This window comes from Nicotiana tabacum, chromosome 23 (assembly GCF_000715075.1).
Source record: "Nicotiana tabacum cultivar K326 chromosome 23, ASM71507v2, whole genome shotgun sequence".
NCBI lineage: Eukaryota > Viridiplantae > Streptophyta > Magnoliopsida > Solanales > Solanaceae > Nicotiana > Nicotiana tabacum.
In genome coordinates, this window is record NC_134102.1 from 115260337 (window position 1) to 115278997 (window position 18661).

An 18661-nucleotide genomic window follows, 5' to 3' on the forward strand; every position below is an offset into this window, starting at 1 on the left:
TTAATGGCGGAAGCTCTTTTATTCCATCATTCCCATTTCCCTCAATGGGAATTCTCTGTTTTGATATATATATGGCACTGTAAATACTTTGTTCCTGGTACTAATATACTTTCGTTCTGGTGGGAATTTTTGTTCCCCTGCGAATCCTGGCTGTTTGAATATGCTTATGAATTCGTGTAAATGTTTGATTTGATTACGCACGTTATTATGCTTGGCTTTTTACTGTTAATTGTCTGTCATTCAGATTAAAGCAACAAAAGCGAATATATTTCCCAAGTTTCACACGCTTACCTTTGTGTACAAATTGTTGACTCAACAAGAGATCAAAGAGGATTGTCCAGCAGTTAGTTTGTACTTTATACACCAAGCGTTAATAATGAATCCAACACCAATAAACTCAATGTAATCACACAAACGGGGTCTAAGGAGGGTAGTGTATGCGCAGACTTTACCCCTACCTTGTGAATACAGAGAGGTTGGGGAGGGTACTGTATACACAAACTTTATCCCTACCCCGTAAAGATAGAGAAAATATTTCTGATAGACCCTCGCTCAACGAAAGCACGAATAATAAATCCTACCATAGAACTCTGCATAAACTAAAACATTGTTTGGTGAATAAGAAAAAATTATCGTTGTAGAACTAATCAGAGGCGGAGCTAGGATTTGAATCTTATGGGTTCGGGAGTATAATAGTTTTAAGTTATTGGGTTCTAAATTAATAATTTGTACATATTCATTAGATTTCTTAATACAAATACAAGGTTTGAACAAAATTTACTGGATTTGACGAACGTCAAGGTCAATTTTCTTAACGTATCAAAATCAGACTCATTCTTATTCTTGATTTATTTTATATGGGTCTCTGATGTTATATTTATCCACCTTCCAGATGTTTAAGCATGGACATCGCGGGGGGGGGGGGGGGAGGCTCAACTAAGTATGTCGCATTGATCGAAAAAATGTTGTTTTAACTCCTTATATGGTTTTGAATAATCTCCTCGTGAACTAGTTTTTAAGATTGAGTTAGGTTAAAGACTTATTTTCTTATATTATCATCGATCTCATGCGGATCTAGCTTTTAAATTTAATTAGTTGGTATAAAATACTACTACTACATTTACTAACTATTAACCAAACGAGAATACAGACTTAGTGTGTGTCTTTGTGTATATTTTCTAAAATATTCAGTTATAAAGGTATAAATCAAAAGATGAGTCACTACAACAAATTTCGCCTAAGGCCTCCAGAAACGCGTTGCTAAAGATATTTGCGGGCATGCTTTTATCTGTGTGGCCTTTATTACAAGCTTTGGGCAACGGTTACAAGAACCCAATATATAGCGAGCTAAAACATGTATCAGCCTCTTTAGGCCCAAGGCAACTTTATGTTGGACTATATACATGACACAACAAGCATTTATACTGTATTTACCATTCATAACTATGCTTTTCAAAAAAATATCATTCATAGCTATATTTGAATTTTGTAGCCAAAAAAAAAACTATAGTATTGAAACAAAAGATTTGTAATAAGAGAGCAATAAGCTTTCATTGCTCAGTTGGTTAGAGCACCTGCTTAGTAAGTAGAGATTTGGAGCTCGACTCTCAATAAGAGCATTTTATTTTTGTATTTACCTTGGTTATACATGTTATATCCTTTGTATACACCCGTATTTTGCCTCGTGCGAACGAATACGATTAATAAAGGTTGTATTCGTTATGCGAACAAATACAATTGTGTGAACGAATATAGTTGATTTAAACACATCTTGTATTCGTTGAGCGTCTAAATACAAGTGATACAATCTTATAACAATTGAACAGTAGCTACGAATAGTAATTAGGCAAACTATAGTTACGTATGGTAATTAGGCTCTAAAGTGTAGTACTTTATGAAGGTTTTCATTCAATTAATTTTAAGTTTTTTTTACATCCATTTGGTTTCATCATGCATGGTACTGGCTTCATAAGAGAAATTGCGATTAAATTAGTTGGATCAATAAAAGATGAGTTAAAAGGACTAATCATGTGATTAGTTTCCCTTACATTAATTATTTTCATTCATCGACTATTTAATGAACATAGTAGATCATTAAGGGAAAAATTCACAAATAGCCACTTTCCATCCCATATAATTGGAAAATAGTCATTGTCATGGGATTTTATATTTCACGTGTGAAACTCCGGGACATTTTCATGGTGCTTTACTTCCGAAGATTACAATACCATGGAAGTGACTATTTCTCAATTACAATGCTGAAAAGTGACTAACTCGTGCTATTACTTCGACCATTTCACTTGGCCCATTAGCAATGAAAACACAATAGCAATCCAATAGATAGTGGGATTTAAACAAACAAATTAAAGCCTCGTATGACATATCTCTTGGATTTGAGGATTTCAATACGTCTAAATTCAAACATCGTGACGCTGCATATGAATTTAGTGGGGCAAAATATAAAAGTGGTATATCCGCCAGCTAAAAATTATATAAAAAAATATGTATCTTATATATATATATATATATATATATATATTCAAAAAACATATTTTGTCGGCTATTATCTTTTGGAACGGCTAAAAATTTACGTTTCTCAATTTATAGTAAGCTTACTACGTTCCTGGTAAATAACAAAGTAATTAGACAATTTGAGTGCGCCGTGCAGTTATAAAAAAACTAAAAAAAATCAATAAATTTATACTTTATTTCATACAAATTGCCCAAGTCATGTAAATCACGAGAACTATTAAACTCAATCCAGTACAAAAATATTTAAAATTAATATATTTATTTGCATGTAAACAACAACATTGTCGCAACTACAAAATACTATATAGTGCGGCTGCAGACTGGGCATGTAGCAGAATTGGACATTCATTCATGGATGCAATTAGGGTGAAACTTGTGATCGCATGGAAGCTTGAGTTCTCCTCCCATCATCGCTTCCCTGCAGACCGTACAAATCTCTGCATCTTGCGTCTCCTCTACAGGATTCCCCTCCATCTCTACGTCTAATGGATTATCTTGCATCTTTCCGATGCAACTACGACGAGTACACTGTCTCTTGATATATATATTATACTTTAATTTTTTTCCTTTTAAATTTGTTTTATATGTCATACATAGATTTTGAGAATATATTAGATTTTTGAATAGTTTGTTTTTACTAATATACAAAAGATGCATGCGTGACGCACGAGAGCACATGAGGCGCACATGAAGCTAGTTTTATGTGATTTACTTGAGACCTTCTAAGTTTTTAAGTATTAGTTTCTCAAAGCAACTCCAATAAAATCAGATTCCTTTTATAATTAAAATAGCTCGATAACTTAATTATTCTTAATTAACTTATATGCTAGGCAACTATTAGGCGTGCTTAAATTTTTCAATCACATATTCGCCCGCATATAGTGGTTATGACACTTGATAAATTCTTCATATTAAATTTTCATCAATCATAAATACAGTAACTGATCCAAAATAAAAGCTACAAACAGACTTGTGGATGTGCCAGACACATTAGCAACAAAAATCAAATAGCAATCTAATAGATAGCGGGCTTTAGACAAACAAACTAAAACCTCATATGATATATTTCTTGGATTGGGGATTTTTAACACTTCAAAGTTCAAATATTGCTACGCTGCATATGAATTTAGTGGGGCAAAATATAAAAGTGGTATATCCGCTAGCTAAAAATTTTATATATATATACACACACACACACACACACATATATATATATATATATATATATATATATATATATATATATATATATATATATATATATATATATATATATATATGTATTATTGGCTATTATCTTCTAGAGCGGCTAAAAATTTATACTTTTCAATTTATAGTAAGCTTACTACGATAATTGTAAATGACAAAGTAATTAGGGAATTTGAGTGTGTCGTGCAGTTGTAAAAAACTAAAAAAAAAATCAGTAAGCTTATACTTCATTTCATACGAATTGCATAAGTCATCTAAATCACAAAAACTATTAAACTCAATTCAGTACAAATATATTTAAAATTAATAGTTTTATTTGCATGTAAAAAGCAACAATATTGCAGCGACTACAAAATACACTAGTGCGGCGATAGACTGGGCACATAGTAGAATTGGACATCCATCTATGGATGCAATGAAGGTGAAACTTGTGGCCGCATGGAAGCTCGACTTCTCCTCCTGTCATTGCTTCCTAGTAGATCGTACAAATCTCCGCATCCTGCGTCTCATCTGCAGGATGCTCCTGCATCTCTATGTCCATGTCCACTGGATCATCTCGGCTACATAGACACCACCTCCTAATACAATAATAAATGCACACGTGAGTGCTATCAGAGCTCTAATAAAAGAGTAGGATTTTCACGCAGGCTCTGACCAGCTACCACAGTGGAGCACATGTTGCGCAACAACATGACACCCGGACAGTAGAGTTAGCCCGGTGTATAACATTACCATGTGGGGTAGTCTTGCTAACCCTAATGAAGGAATTAGGAAACCAACCAAAATGCAATAAGCCAAGAGGAAACCAACCAAAATGCAGTTCGTGTTGGCAGAATGCAGGGCAAAAGGAATGACCGTGAAAGTGTAAGGAAGTTTTGCATTCTTTATATAACAAGAGGAATGAACGAGATATTGTGTGTGTCTCACGTGCGTCACAGTCACACGTGCATCTTCTGTATATTGGTAAAAAAAAATTAAAATATTATATATTTTCAAACTCTATGTATGACATATAAAACAAAATTAAAAGAAAAAAAATCCCAAGTTATATATGTATACAGGTCAATACAAATTCTTATCACCCTTTTATTTAATAATTGGATGAATTGTTGTATCACTTAATGTTTCATTGATGGCTATAAATAACAAAGAAATATTGCATTGGCTGAAGATCGGTCATACGAAACATAGAAGTGCAAGGCATAAGGCGTAGAATGACTAGAATAACTAAAGAAAAATTTGGAAGAGCAGTTACCTTGGCTATGGTGGCAGCTATGATACACCAGATATGGAAGGCCAAAAATGAAACTATTTGGAAGCTAAAAGTCCCAAGACCTCAGCTGGTTTGTGACAAGGTTAAGCAAGACTGTAAGTATAGATTTTTTGACATTCTGAAGAGTGGACTGGACATCAAAGGAAGATGATGGATAATAGAATCATACAAATAGACAAACGCAAAATATAGAATGAGAATATATAGGGAAAATGGAAAGTAAGGTATAGGATATAGGGGACATAAGGGACAGTTAGTTATATGATATAAGGTAGAATGAGAATGTACAGGGGAAATGAAAAATAAGGTATAGGATATAGGGGACTGTTAATTGTTGTTAGTACTGTGTGAGACCTTTGTATTTGTATTACACCTTCATATTTGTTTTTAGTGGTGATTAATAATATTTGTTATTTCCACCCACAAAAGAGATTTGGCAGAGGGAACGGTTAATTGTTGTTAGTACTGTGTGAGACCTTTGTATTTGTATTACACCTTTGTATTTATTTTTAGTGGTGATTAATAATATTTGTTATTTTTACCAAAAAAAGAGAATTGGCAGAACCAATTATCACAAAAGATGAGCTCAAATAGAAGGAAGATCTTATAGAGATGATCTTAAAGACTAGGGCAGAATGCAAGTAACTGCTTGAATTTTACAATATCATATACTCTCTCCCTTTCAATTTATGTGAACATATTTTTTTTTAATCTGTGCCAAAAAGAATGACCAATTACATTATTTGGAAATAATTTATCTTTATACAATGAGTGTCACGCCCCTTTTATGCCTCCCTTTTACCCCCCACAAAGATAATATGTATTATGGATGGTGGGTTAAAGAGTTTTTCCAATTAAAGTGACAAACTTGATTAGGGATTATTTTATTTACAGAGTCGCCACTCGAAATTAATTTTTTGGGTGTTCCAAGTCACCTTTTATTTGAATCCCTAGTCAAAGGAATGTTTGACTCTATTATTATTGGTCTGCAAAAATAAAGTTCGGGTAAGGAATTCTGTTGACCGGGGAGAAGGTGTAAGACATTCCCGAGTCCCGTGGTTCTAGCACGGTTGCTTTATTGACTTAAACTTAGCTTAAATTAATTTTGGATAAACTGTGATTTATTGGTTTTCATGTTTTATCTATCCGCTTTTAATTGCTTGATTATTCATAGTTATGGAATTATCTTCAAATGAGTCACGCGTACATGTACTCATTTTGTTTGGCGCGTTAAAAATCATGTCACGCGTGCGTGTACAAAATTACTAGTACTTTTATTGTGTCGCCCAAAGTTGCGTGAACGCATACCTTGGTTTTAATTTTGGAACTAGTAATTATGTCACGCGAACGTATACATAATCGCGATAATTTGATTAATTAAGAGCGTGCCTAAAACATACTATTGTATTCATGAATTTATCCTAAATATAATTTCAGATTATTGTGAGGCAAGGAGTTATGGAGCAATAAAGACAATGGGTCACCTTTTTCTCTTATTAAACTGGACGTGATAGAAATTATTTTGACCCAAATAACTTAAAATTAATCATAGCATAATTAGCCTTTTAAGATCAACTAAGCAGTAGCCCAGTTGCTTTCAAATTTGCATCTCTAACCCAACAAGTAACTTAGCTAACAATCCTCTTAATTCATGCTTTCGTAGCCTAATGACTTGATCCCAACAAATGGAAACTAAAGAAGTACACTTTCAGTCTATTCTTTGATATTACCCAAAATAGTTTTTCTCCAAAATGTGCTTCTCAAATTACACCTACGGCACATTTGAACTCAACCAAACCACGACTCACGTTATTATCAACAAATTTGATTATGACAGTCCAAAACCCAAATTAAATCTATTCAATTAACACATAAAATCCCAAACTTAAAACCAATATTAACATTGAATTCCTCAGCATAAAGATATGAATCAAATCACTAATGGAACAAGCCAAGAAGACATGACAGAAGCTAACACCAAAACTTTATTTATCACAAGCATCAACAAAAGTTTTAGATTAAAAGTACGTAACGGACCTCAATACTCGACTTTTACGGGTCTGGAAGACCGAAAACAGCATGACCACGGCAAGCCGGGAACCTCGCCGGATAGAAACTTTCACCTCGGCGAACTCGACCGGAACTTTGACGGAGCTCGATTACTCGACTGATTTTCGCCGGAGTGAATGAGTGTTTAATAGCTAGTTTCGAGACTGCTTGGCGTCAGTCTTTTTGCTAATTTTTGTGGTGGTTTTAAGGTGTTTCGGGGCTGTGATTCTGACTGATTTTTATCACCTTTTAGCTATTTTCGCAGCTGATATTTTGCTTTAAAAAAAAAAGGCTTTTTTCAGCTGCTTTTGGAGCCAAAGATGGAGGGAAAATCTTTGAAGCTTTGATGGTCGATGAGGTATTTTAATGGAGATTTTGTGGTAGTCTCATAGTAGAAAGCTGTTGCGTTTTGGCTTTGGACCAGAAGAAAAACAAAGGGGCACCTAGGTTTTTCTCTTCACTCTTTTCTTTTTGTCCTCTCTGTCTCGTGTGTGTGTGTATGTGTTTTGAAGGAGGGATATGTGGGGGGTTGTGAGTGGGGACAAGCATGGGGATAAAGGAAAGTAGAGAGAGGACAAAGTGTGGGGGGACAAGCATGAGGGCAGACATGGGGGACAAGAGAAAGTGGAGTGGGGACACGCGTGGGAAGATGGGAGCGGAAAATATTCAAGCACGGTAAAAAATTAGGTGCTCACAGTATGCCCCTCTTTACTTGAAAATATTAAAAGTTTTCAGGCAAAGATAAAGTGAGCAGTGTGACTAAGTTTTGACCATATCGTTATTCAAAAGAGGAAGAAAATAAAAGAAAAAAGTGCAACCGAGTCCTGATTTTGGACAGCCTACATATCCCGGGTTATAAGGGAATCAGGTCGTGTGTAGTTCAAGAAGAATGATGGAGTGATGAGTTCGAAAGTCGAGCTAGGTTCCGTCGAGGCTCTGGTCCGTGGTCCTGTTATTACATCAAAATCTAAAGGAACTAAACAAGCCTATCAACTATAAGTTACAAGATTCCTATCTATAAGTCTTTTGAAGCTTGATCTTGAGTCTTGAATGGTTCTTCATGCAGACTTTTGATTGGAGCCTTGATGCTTGCTAGCTACCGGTTCTAGTTCATTCTTCTTCAGCTTTTCGAATCAAGAGGGGACATATAGAGCTTGTGACTTTAGCCACGTCTTGAGCAGTTCACATCTTTCATCTGCATTTTGGATTCACTTCTTTTTTTAGCAGTTCACATCTTTCATCTGCATTTTGGATTCACTTCTTTTTTCTTTTCTTTTCTTTATTCTGGATTGAGACTCCTTCTTTTAATCATCTCGAACCCTGTACCTCGAGGTAAAACCTGCTCATACACCAAAACAAAACAAACGAACAAAATTTATCTGCCCAAATTTTTACTAGGAAAATTTCGTAAGTTATTGTTACAAAATTCTAAACTACTTCTTTATTAAAAGAAAAAAAAGATCGGGAATGGTGTAACCTGAAAAGGACATGATGAAGTTTTTTTTTGGATAGTGTTCCTTTATTGTTCAAAAGGATGTCTCAACTAAGGATTGGTGTACCAGGGGCTAGCGCCCTGTATTACTGGAAAAAAAAAATATAACCAGGGGTTGGCGCCCTGTATTACTGAAAAGGAAACGTAACCAGGGGTTTGCGCCCTATGTTACTGAAAAGAAAATGTAACCAGGAGTTGGCGCCCTGTATTACTCAAAAGGAAATTTAACCAGGGGTTGGCACCCTGTATTACTAAAAAAAAGAAATGTAACCAGGGGGTTTGCGCCTTGTGTTACTGAAAAGGAAATGTAACCAGGGGTTGGCATCCTGTATTATACAAAAGGATATTTAACCAAGGGTTGGCATCCTGTATTACTAAAAAAAAGAAATGTAACCAGGGGTTAGCGCCCTGTATTACTGAAAAGGAAATGTAACCAGGGGGTTGGCGCCCTGTATTACTGAAAAGGAAATTTAACCAGGGGTTAGTGCCCTGTATTACTGAAAAGGAAATGTTACCAGGGGTTGGCACCCTGTATTGCTGGAAAGGGAAATATAACCAGGGGTTGGCGCCCTGTATTACTGATAAAATGCTGAATCCCCGGGGCGAAAAGGGACTACCTGGGTTAAACTACGAAAAGCAAATCTGGGCGAAGAGTACTTCTACTCGGAATATGAGTTGTATCCCCCTAGGCGAAAAGTTTCTACCCGGGTTAAACTACGTAAAATAACATGAGCGAAGAGTACTTCTACCCGGAACTATGAGCTGGATCCCCTAGGCGAAAAAGGTTCTACCTGGGTTAAGCTACGTAAAACAACCTGAGCGAAGAGTACTTCTACCAAGAACTATGAGCTGGATCCCCTAAGCGAAAATGTTCTACCTGGGTTAAGCTACGTAAAACAGCCTGGGCGAAGAGTACTTCTACTCGGAATATGAGCTGGATCCCCCAAGGCGAAAAGATCTACCTGGGTTAAGCTATGTAAAACAACCTGAGCGAAAAGTACTTCTACCCGGAACTATGAGCTGGATCCCCCTAGGCGAAAAGGTTCTACATGGGTTAAGCTACGTAAAACAGCCTGAGAGAAGAGTACTTCTACCCGGAACTATGAGCTGGATCCCCCTAGGTGAAAATGTTCTACCTGGGTTAAGCTACGTAAAACAGCCTGGGCGAAGAGTACTTCTACCCGGACCTATGAGCTGGATCCCCCTAGGTGAAAAGGTTTTGCCTGGGTTAAGCGATGAAAATGAGAGGTATGGACAGTAGTGATGCATGATGAAGATTTTAAGGAGCTTACATTTGGTGACATTCGTCCTTTGAGAACCGCCATTCTGCACTACTTTGTTCCTGCTTCAAACAAGGAAAATTTGTGAGTTTTTAAAGTGGTGGTCGGTTTGTCACCTTTATGCACTGAGGAGTTTGAGTTCACGGACACCTCGTTGTCGAAGAACTGATTCTATCAGAGTGGTACCGAGATGCTCGGATACTTTGTATCATTTTCTAGAGACTTTGGCTTTATAACGTCTCCCCTGGCTGTTTCATACCCGGATGTCCACGGTACCGTTAACCCATGAATCTAAGGCAAAGCAATTTTCTTTAAAATCAAACTTAGTTGTCTTGCACTCAGAACCAGTTTGTGTTTGTGGTGCTTATCAACTTTTCCCATGAAGCAAGTCTTGCTTAGGCGACCTTTTCAATTTCTTTGAGACACTTTATCCGCCTTATCAAAAGAGATCACAGATGGATTCTTGCCTTCGTCAATGACGTATATGCTCCAAATTGTGCTCGGTATTACGGGAAAACTGTAGACAGTTTTGCAGCCATTTTTGCTTTGCTTTTGATGCAAGATTAGACCGAAAGGGAATCTAAGAAAAATTATGAAAAAGAATAGAAGAGCAATTGGAAGTGAAAAAGGAATTGTGTCTAAATAAAAGGTGTCCCTTTCGGGAGAGAAATAAGGAGACTTATCTGGAGATATGTGCCAACTTCAATGAATCATGACATGCATTTTGGATTGGACGCCTGATTTGTCTGAGCTGTCTAATTCTCAAAATACATCGCAAATGTTCATCTTGAAACTGTCTTGGTTGTGCTCATGCCGGAGTATCGAAGACCTTCATTCGGCTAGTAGCGTCCTTTATGGGTTTTCGCTAACTGACCTCTCTCATTTCTCTAATCGCTATTGCCTTATGGTGCCCATCTGGTTTTCACCAATAAGACTCTTGCATTTCTCTGCTCACTGTCGCCTTACAGTGCTCATAGGGTTTTCATCGATAAGACTCTCTCATTTCTTCTTTTTTTTTCTTTCTTTTTTTTTTTTTTTGCGGAAGGTTGGCCAATGCCCCTGGCATGGGGACTTCAAGTATTCTCAAAGATCGATCAGAAATTCTTAACAGGAAAAGGCGAAAAGAACCTTGAACTGAATTACAACTTTGGGAACTGTTTCTACGGAAAAACCGTAAGATAAAAACAAACTTCTGCCCCAGTTTTGGAGTATTGGGAATATTGATTTTTGTTGCGATGGGACCGAACCTAGGGTAAGGCTACCTACGTATCCTTTCGGAATCAGGTCGGACGTAGTTCAATGACTCAAAAAATTTATTGTTTGACTTCTTCTTCTTCTTTTTTTTTGAGTACACAGGTTCCAAAAAATGGAAAACAAGGAAGAAAAATACAGCTTAAAAGGGGTAACAAAAGGGTGACACTTTCTTGGAATAGCGAGCAATGGTAGCCTTCGTCATCTCGATCTAAGAAAATCAAGCGTGAAAGTTCCACAGTGGATATATATCAGACATAATATCTTTTGACTGCATCTGCATTAATAGTCATGTCTGGTACCCGTCCTTCTTCATCTACCAAGTGCAAGGCCCCTTTTGGTAACACTTTCTTGATGATGTAGGGTCCTTTCCAGTTTGGGGCGAACTTTCCTTTAGCTTCTACTTGGTGTGGAAGAACGCGTTTTAGAACGAGTTGGCCTACCTCGAAATGCCTTGGACGCACTTTCTTGTTGAAAGCGCGTGCCATTCTTTCCTGGTATAACTGGCTAAAGCACACTGCTGCTAGCCGTTTTTCATCAATCAGCATTAGTTGTTATAATCGAGTCTTTACCCATTCTGTATCTTCAATCTCCGACTCCACAATGATCCGAAGAGAGAGAATTTCGACTTCAGCCAGTATTACAGCTTCCGTCCCATATACCAACAGATAAGGAGTTGCACCAACAGATGTACGAGCAGTCGTGCCGTATCCCAAAAGAGCAAAAGGCAACTTTTTATGCCATTGTCTCGAACCTTGGATCATTTTCCAAAGAATCTTCTTGATGTTCTTGTTCGCTGCTTCAACAGCTCCATTGGCTTTTGGCCGGTAAGGGGTAGAATGCCGATGCATAATTTTAAATTGCTCGCATACCTCCTTCATCAAATGACTATTGAGATTGGCTGCATTATCAGTGATAATGGTATTTGGGATACCAAAGTGGTAGATGATGTTGGAATGAACTAAGTCTACCACTGCTTTCTTGGTGACTGCTTTGAAAGTGACGGCCTCCACCCACTTGGTGAAGTATTCAATTGTAACCAAAATGAATCTATGCCCATTTAAAGCCTTTGGCTCAATTGGCCCAATAACATCCATTCCCCAAGCAACGAAAGGCCAAGGAGAGGACATGGGATGCAACTCCGAAGGTGGCGAGTGAATTAGGTCACCATGAATCTGGCATTGGTGACACTTGCAAATAAAACTGAAGCAATCTCGCTCCATTATAAGCCAATAATACCCTGCCCGCAGAATCTTCTTCGCCAAAACATATCCATTCATGTGAGGTCCGCATACCCCCGAATGCACTTCACTCATGATCCGCTCAGCTTCTATGGCATCTACGCATCTCAACAAGTTCAAATCTGGGGTCCTTTTGTACAAAATTTCCCCATTCAGGAAGAAACCGCTGGCGAGCCTCCTTATAGTTCTTTTTTAATCTCCCTTAGCGTGCTCTGGGTATTCTCTCATTTTCAGGAATCGTTTTATGTCATGATACCATGGTTCACCATCTGGTTCTGTCTCAATTGTATTACAGTAACCGTGTTGATTCCGAACTTGGATTTCTAGTGGATCGATATGGGTGTTTCCCGGATAAGGGAGCATCGAGGCTAAAGTAGCCAAAGCATCGGCTAGCTCGTTGTGAAACCTGGGAATGTACCTGAACTCGATGGATTTGAATCTTTTGCTCAAATCTTGTACACATTGTCTGTATGGAATAAGCTTGATGTCTCGAGTCTCCCATTCGCCTTGGGCTTGCCGGATAAGCAAGTCAGAATCTCCCATAACCAGTAGTTCATGCACATCCAGATCGAGGGCCATTTTCAAACCCATGATACAGGCTTCGTATTCTGTCGTATTATTGGTACTTAAGAACCAAAGCCGGGTTATTGCAGGGTAATACTGTCCAATAGGTGAGATGATGATTGCCCCGATCCCAACTCCTTTGATATTGACAGTTCCATCAAAATACATTTTCCATAGAGGGTTGTCGTCTGGAACAACTTCCTCTATTGAGTTGACCTCTTCGTCTGGGAAGTATGTTGTAAGTTGCTTGTACTCATCATCAACTGGATTCTCTGCCAAATGATCGTCCAAAGCCTGCGCTTTCATCGCGGTGCGAATGACATAGACGATGTCGAACTCTGTGAGCAGGATTTTCCATTTTGCGAGCCTGCCAGTGGGCATTGGCTTTTGGAAGGTATACTTCAGAGGATCCATTCTGGATATGAGGCAAGTAGTATAGGCCAAAAGATAATGTCTCAACTTCAAAGTGACCCAAGTCAAGGCATAACATGTCCTTTCTAAAAGGGTGTACTTAACCTCATAATTGGTGAACTTCTTGCTCAAATAATATTTTGCTTGTTCCTTTTTGCATGTCGCATCATGTTGCCCCAGAACGTATCCAAAGGAATTATCCATCACTGATAGATATAAAAATAAAGTCCTACCAGGTTCAGGTGGAACGAGTACAGGGGGTTTTGATAGATAATCTTTGATCTTGTCAAAAGCATTTTGGCAATCGTCCGTCCCCTTGATTGCAGCATCCTTTTTCAGCAACTTAAAGATGGGCTCGCACGTGGTTGTGAGTTGAGCAATGAACCTATTGATGTAGTTCAACCTTCCGAGCAAACTCATGACCTCCCTTTTGTTCTTCGGGGGTGGCAGATCTCGAATGGACCTTATCTTTGATGGATCCAATTCGATGCCTCTCTGACTGACTATAAAATCGAGGAGTTTCCCAGATGGAACTCCAAATGCACATTTGGCTGGATTGAGCTTAAGGTCATACCTTCGAAGCCATTCGAAGAACTTTTTCAAATCATTCACGTGATCAGCCTGTGTCTTTGATTTTATGATGATATCGTCCACATATACTTCAATCTCTTTGTGCATCATGTCATGAAAAATAGTGGTCATGGCCCTCATGTAAGTTGCTCCTGCATTCTTTAAACCAAATGGCATGACCCTTTAACAATAGGTACCCCACGGAGTGGTGAAAGCGGTCTTTTCTGCATCACCCTCATCCATTAGAATCTGGTGGTACCCATCATAGCAATCCACGAACGACTGTATCTCATGCTTTGCACAATTATCTACAAGAATATGGATGTTCGGCAAAGGAAAATTATCCTTAGGACTTGCTTTGTTCAGGTCTTTGTAGTCAACACAGACTCTAGTTTTTCCATCTTTCTTTGGCACGGGCACAACATTTGCCACCCATGTGGTGTATCGTACGGCTCTGACAACATTGGCGCTCAATTGCTTCATTATTTCCTCTTTGATTTTATCACTCATGTCCGTTTTAAATTTTCGATGCTTCTGTTGGACTGGTGGAAAATCAGGATACGTGGGAAGCTTATGAACTACTAAATTGGCGCTTAAACCGGGCATATCATCATAAGACCAGGCAAACACATCTCTATACTCAAATAAAAGTTGAATCAAGGCATCTCTGGTTTTTTGTTCAGTGTGAATTCTTATCTTTATTTCTCTGACTTCTTCATGACCTCCGATATTAATTGGCTCAGTTTCATTGAGGTTGGGCCTAGGCTTGTTTTCAAATTGTTCCAACTCTCTTTTTATTTCATCAAAAACCTTATCTTCATCATATTCAACCTCTTGATACATTATTTCGAAATTAGACAGCTTTTGAGATCTGGGCGTGAATTCCGCATGCATGTCATGTTATTAAAGCCGGCATTAACAAAACTGAAATGGAAATAAAATAGCAGGAATTAGGAAAAGGAAAAGATACAAAATACGAAATCGAACTGCATTTCATTGAATTTGAAAGGATAGAAGGGTTATCGTAAAAATAAAACAATCATACTAAGATATTTGGATTACAACCCTGAAAGTAACCCAAAGTACAAAAGAAAGAAGCTGCAAAAGTCAACTACCAAGACTCCTTCCTTGTGGGGAGAGGAGTTGCTTCCCAGTTATTGAGCATTGTTTTTGGGCCAATTAGTTGCATATCGGCATGACTAGTGCCTTCACCAGCCTGGATCATATTCACTTCAGAAAACATCTGCCTGAGGCCATGGCAAATTTCATCAATGTTCGCATGCGCCGAGGAATTTTGACCATGTTTGAATCGTGGCTCGACAAAAGTGTAGAAAATGTGAGGGATAGGTTGCTGCAAGACCCACCCGTACTTTTTGCGGTGCTTGGCTTTGTCTTTGTCTGCTTGTGTTGGACTGAAGCCTAAACCAAAAGTACCACTGTTACTAAACGGAGAAATGGATTCAGAATATTGTGGATAGTCCCTTGCCACTGCATTTTAACAGTTCCAGTTTCTTTTTCTACTAATGATCTTTTCCTTTTATTGACAATGAATCCTATACATCTGATAGAAACTGCCATCATATTTTCTGTAGTCGTGACAGGCCATATATACTACGGAAAAGGGTCAAAAATATCGCTTTGCTATTGAATATTATTTAAAATTACCCTCCGTTATACTATTGGTTCAGAATAACCCTTACCGTGCTAATATTGATCAAAAATACCCTCCAGTTAACGGAGGTGCTGGCAGACATTTAAGAATTTGGCCCATCCGCATTTATTTTTTACACAGACCCGACCCGATACCCGACCCAAAAAATTAAATCCTAAGAATATTTTTTCTTCATGAAATTTCAGTTCATTTTGGCAGCTTCTTCCCTTATCCCTTCAACTCCTTACCCCATTTATATATGGCAACTTGCAGAAGCAGATAAAAATGGAGAGAGATATCTCTGCAAAAAAAATAAACGTTGCTTTGTTCTTGAGTTCCATGACTGTTTCTCACTGTTTCTTAAAGAAACTATAAACAAATGGAATATATAAAAGAGTCTTTCAGACATTGAATCAGAGAATATACCAGTAAGATATGTGTGTACAAGCCAGAGGTTATCAACATGTTACTTCTTAATTGTTTGTTGGTGATATCCTTTATCCAAACCAAGTATAATTGGTCGGTTCTCGTTGCTCATATTTCATAGATTAGACTTTTTGTAGATCTCATTCTTGACTTTATTTGAAACTTTGTTTTAGCTACTAATGGAAACAGGCTGCCATTGATGGAGGGTTTGGATCGTGGAGAAGAGAAGGAAAGAAAGAAGAAAAAAAAAGTATTTTTTAGGGTTTAATTTCTTGGATCGGGTACCGGGTATTGGGTCAGATCAGTGTAAAAATAAATCTCGATGGACCAAATGCTTAAATGGCTGCTATGTGGCACCTCCTTTAATTGGAGGATATATTTGATCAATAGTAGGGTAATTTTAAGTATTCGATAGTAAAGGCATATTTTTAAGCCTTTTCCTTATATACACCTTTGGCACATCCATGTACTAAAGTGATCAACGCCTTTATTCAGCTGCCCTCTCTCCTTTCTCATACATGTATAAACCTATGTGCATACTCGTGTCTTTGCTTGCATTCATCACTTTGGACCCTTAGGCCCTATAAAGCTGTTGGTTTGACCTACGTTTTACATGTCTTTTGCAGGTTGGCCAAATTTAGATGGGATAGTTTGTGGCTACCAGTAGGGCCCCTTAGGTAAGCCTGTTTTTTACTGTTTCCACATTCTTAATTATGCCTTCTGCTGAAAAACTATCATCGAACTTTGAAATTGCAGTGGAGTTGGAATCTGCATTTACGTAGACCATTTACTAAATGTGTCATCTGAAGAAATACGGAAACTTAGAAGATATATGTATGCATATAAAGCCAGGTAAGAGTTTAGAGGATGTATTTATGGGCCCTTAAAGCCAGTTAAGAGTGTCGCCCTAATCGATTTATAGCACTCAACTAGTTCCATTATAGATTTTCCCTCTTTTTTTGTCTGGTGTACGATGACTATGAGATGTACTGTAAAGTTCCGGAGAGTTTGTCTGATAGGAAGGGGCTTAAATTAATGGCGGAAGCTCTTTTATTCCATCATTCCCATTTCCCTCAATGGGAATTCTCTGTTTTGATATATATATGGCACTGTAAATGCTTTGTTCCTGGTACTAATATACTTTCTTTCTGGTGGGAATTTTTGTTCCCCTGCGAATTCTGGCTGTTTCAATATGCTTATGAATTCGTGTAAATGTTTGATTTGATTACCCACGTTATTATGCTTGGCTTTTTACTGTTAATTGTCTGTGATTCAGATTAAAGCAACAAAAGCGAATATATTTCCCAAGTTTCACATGCTTACCTTTGTGTACAAATTGTTGACGCAACAAGAGATTAGAGAGGATTGTCCAGCAGTTAGTTTGTACTCTATACACCAAGCGTTCATTTGGTTGATGATATAGGAATAAGAATCCAACACCAATAAACTCAGTGTAATCTCACAAACGGGGTCTAAGGAGGGTAGTGTATGCGCAGACTTTACCCCTACCTTGTGAATACAGAGAGGTTGGGGAGGGTACTGTATACATAAACTTTACCCCTACCCATAAAGATAGAGAAAATATTTCTGTTAGACCCTCGCTCAACGAAAGCACGAATAATAAATCCTACCATAGAACTCTGCATAAACTAAAACATTGTTTGGTGAATAAGAAAAAATTATCGTTGTAGAACTAATCAGAGGTGGAGCTAAGATTTGAATCTTATGGGTTCGGGAGTATAATGGTTTTAAGTTATTGGGTTCTAAATTAATAATTTGTACATATTCATTAGATTTCTTAATACAAATGCAAGGTTTGAACAAAAATTACTGGATTTGACGAACGTCAAGGTCAATTTTCTTAACATATCAGAATCAGACTCATTCTTATTCTTATTCTTGATTTATTTTATATTGGTCTCTGGTGTTATATTTATCCACCTTCCAAATGTTTAAGCATGGACTGGGGGGGGGGGGGGCTCAACTAAGTGTGTCGCATTGATCGAAGAAATATTATTTTAACTCCTTATATGGTTTTGAATAATCTCCTCGTGAACTAGTTTTTAAGATTGAGTTAGGTTAAAGCATTATTTTCTTATATTATCATCGATCTCATGCGGATCTAGCTTTTAAATTTAATTAGTTGGTATAAAATACTACTACTACATTTACTAACTATTAACCAAACGAGAATACAGACTTAGTGTGTGTCTTTGTGTATATTTTCTAAAATATTCAGTTATAAAGGTATAAATCAAAAGACGAGTCACTACAACAAATTTCGCCTAAGGCCACCAGAAACGCGTTGCTAAAGATATTTGCGGGCATGCTTTCATCTGTGTGGCCTTTATTACAAGCTTTGGGCAACGGTTACAAGAATCCAAAATATAGCGAGCTAAAACATGTATCATCCTCTTTAGGCCCAAGGCAACTTTATGTTGGACTATATACATGACACAACAAGCATTTATACTGTATTTACCATTCATAACTATGCTTTTCAAAAAAATATCATTCATAGCTATATTTGAATTTTGTAGCAAAAAAAAAAAAAACTATAGTATTGAAACAAAAGATTTGTAACAAGAGAGCAATAAGCTTTCATTGCTCAGTTGGTTAGAGCACCTGCTAAGTAAGTAGAGATTTGGAGCTCGACTCTCAATAAGAGCATTTTATTTTTGTATTTACCTTGGTTATACATGTTATATCCTT

General features: G+C 37.5%; 1 long non-coding RNA gene across 3 annotated transcripts; it reads left to right on the top strand.

Annotated features, from left to right (window-relative positions):
• The first annotated feature begins 15762 nt into the window (after window positions 1-15762).
• LOC142177476 (uncharacterized) lies at window positions 15763-16982 on the top strand. Of its 3 annotated transcripts, none has more exons than XR_012705939.1 (3): window positions 15763-16042; window positions 16576-16626; window positions 16706-16982. It is a non-coding gene; the product is annotated as an uncharacterized LOC142177476 (long non-coding RNA). The 3 variants fall into 3 exon arrangements; XR_012705938.1 differs by having other exon boundaries at window positions 15763-15951; XR_012705937.1 differs by having other exon boundaries at window positions 15763-16626.
• Window positions 16983-18661: the final 1679 nt, after the last annotated feature.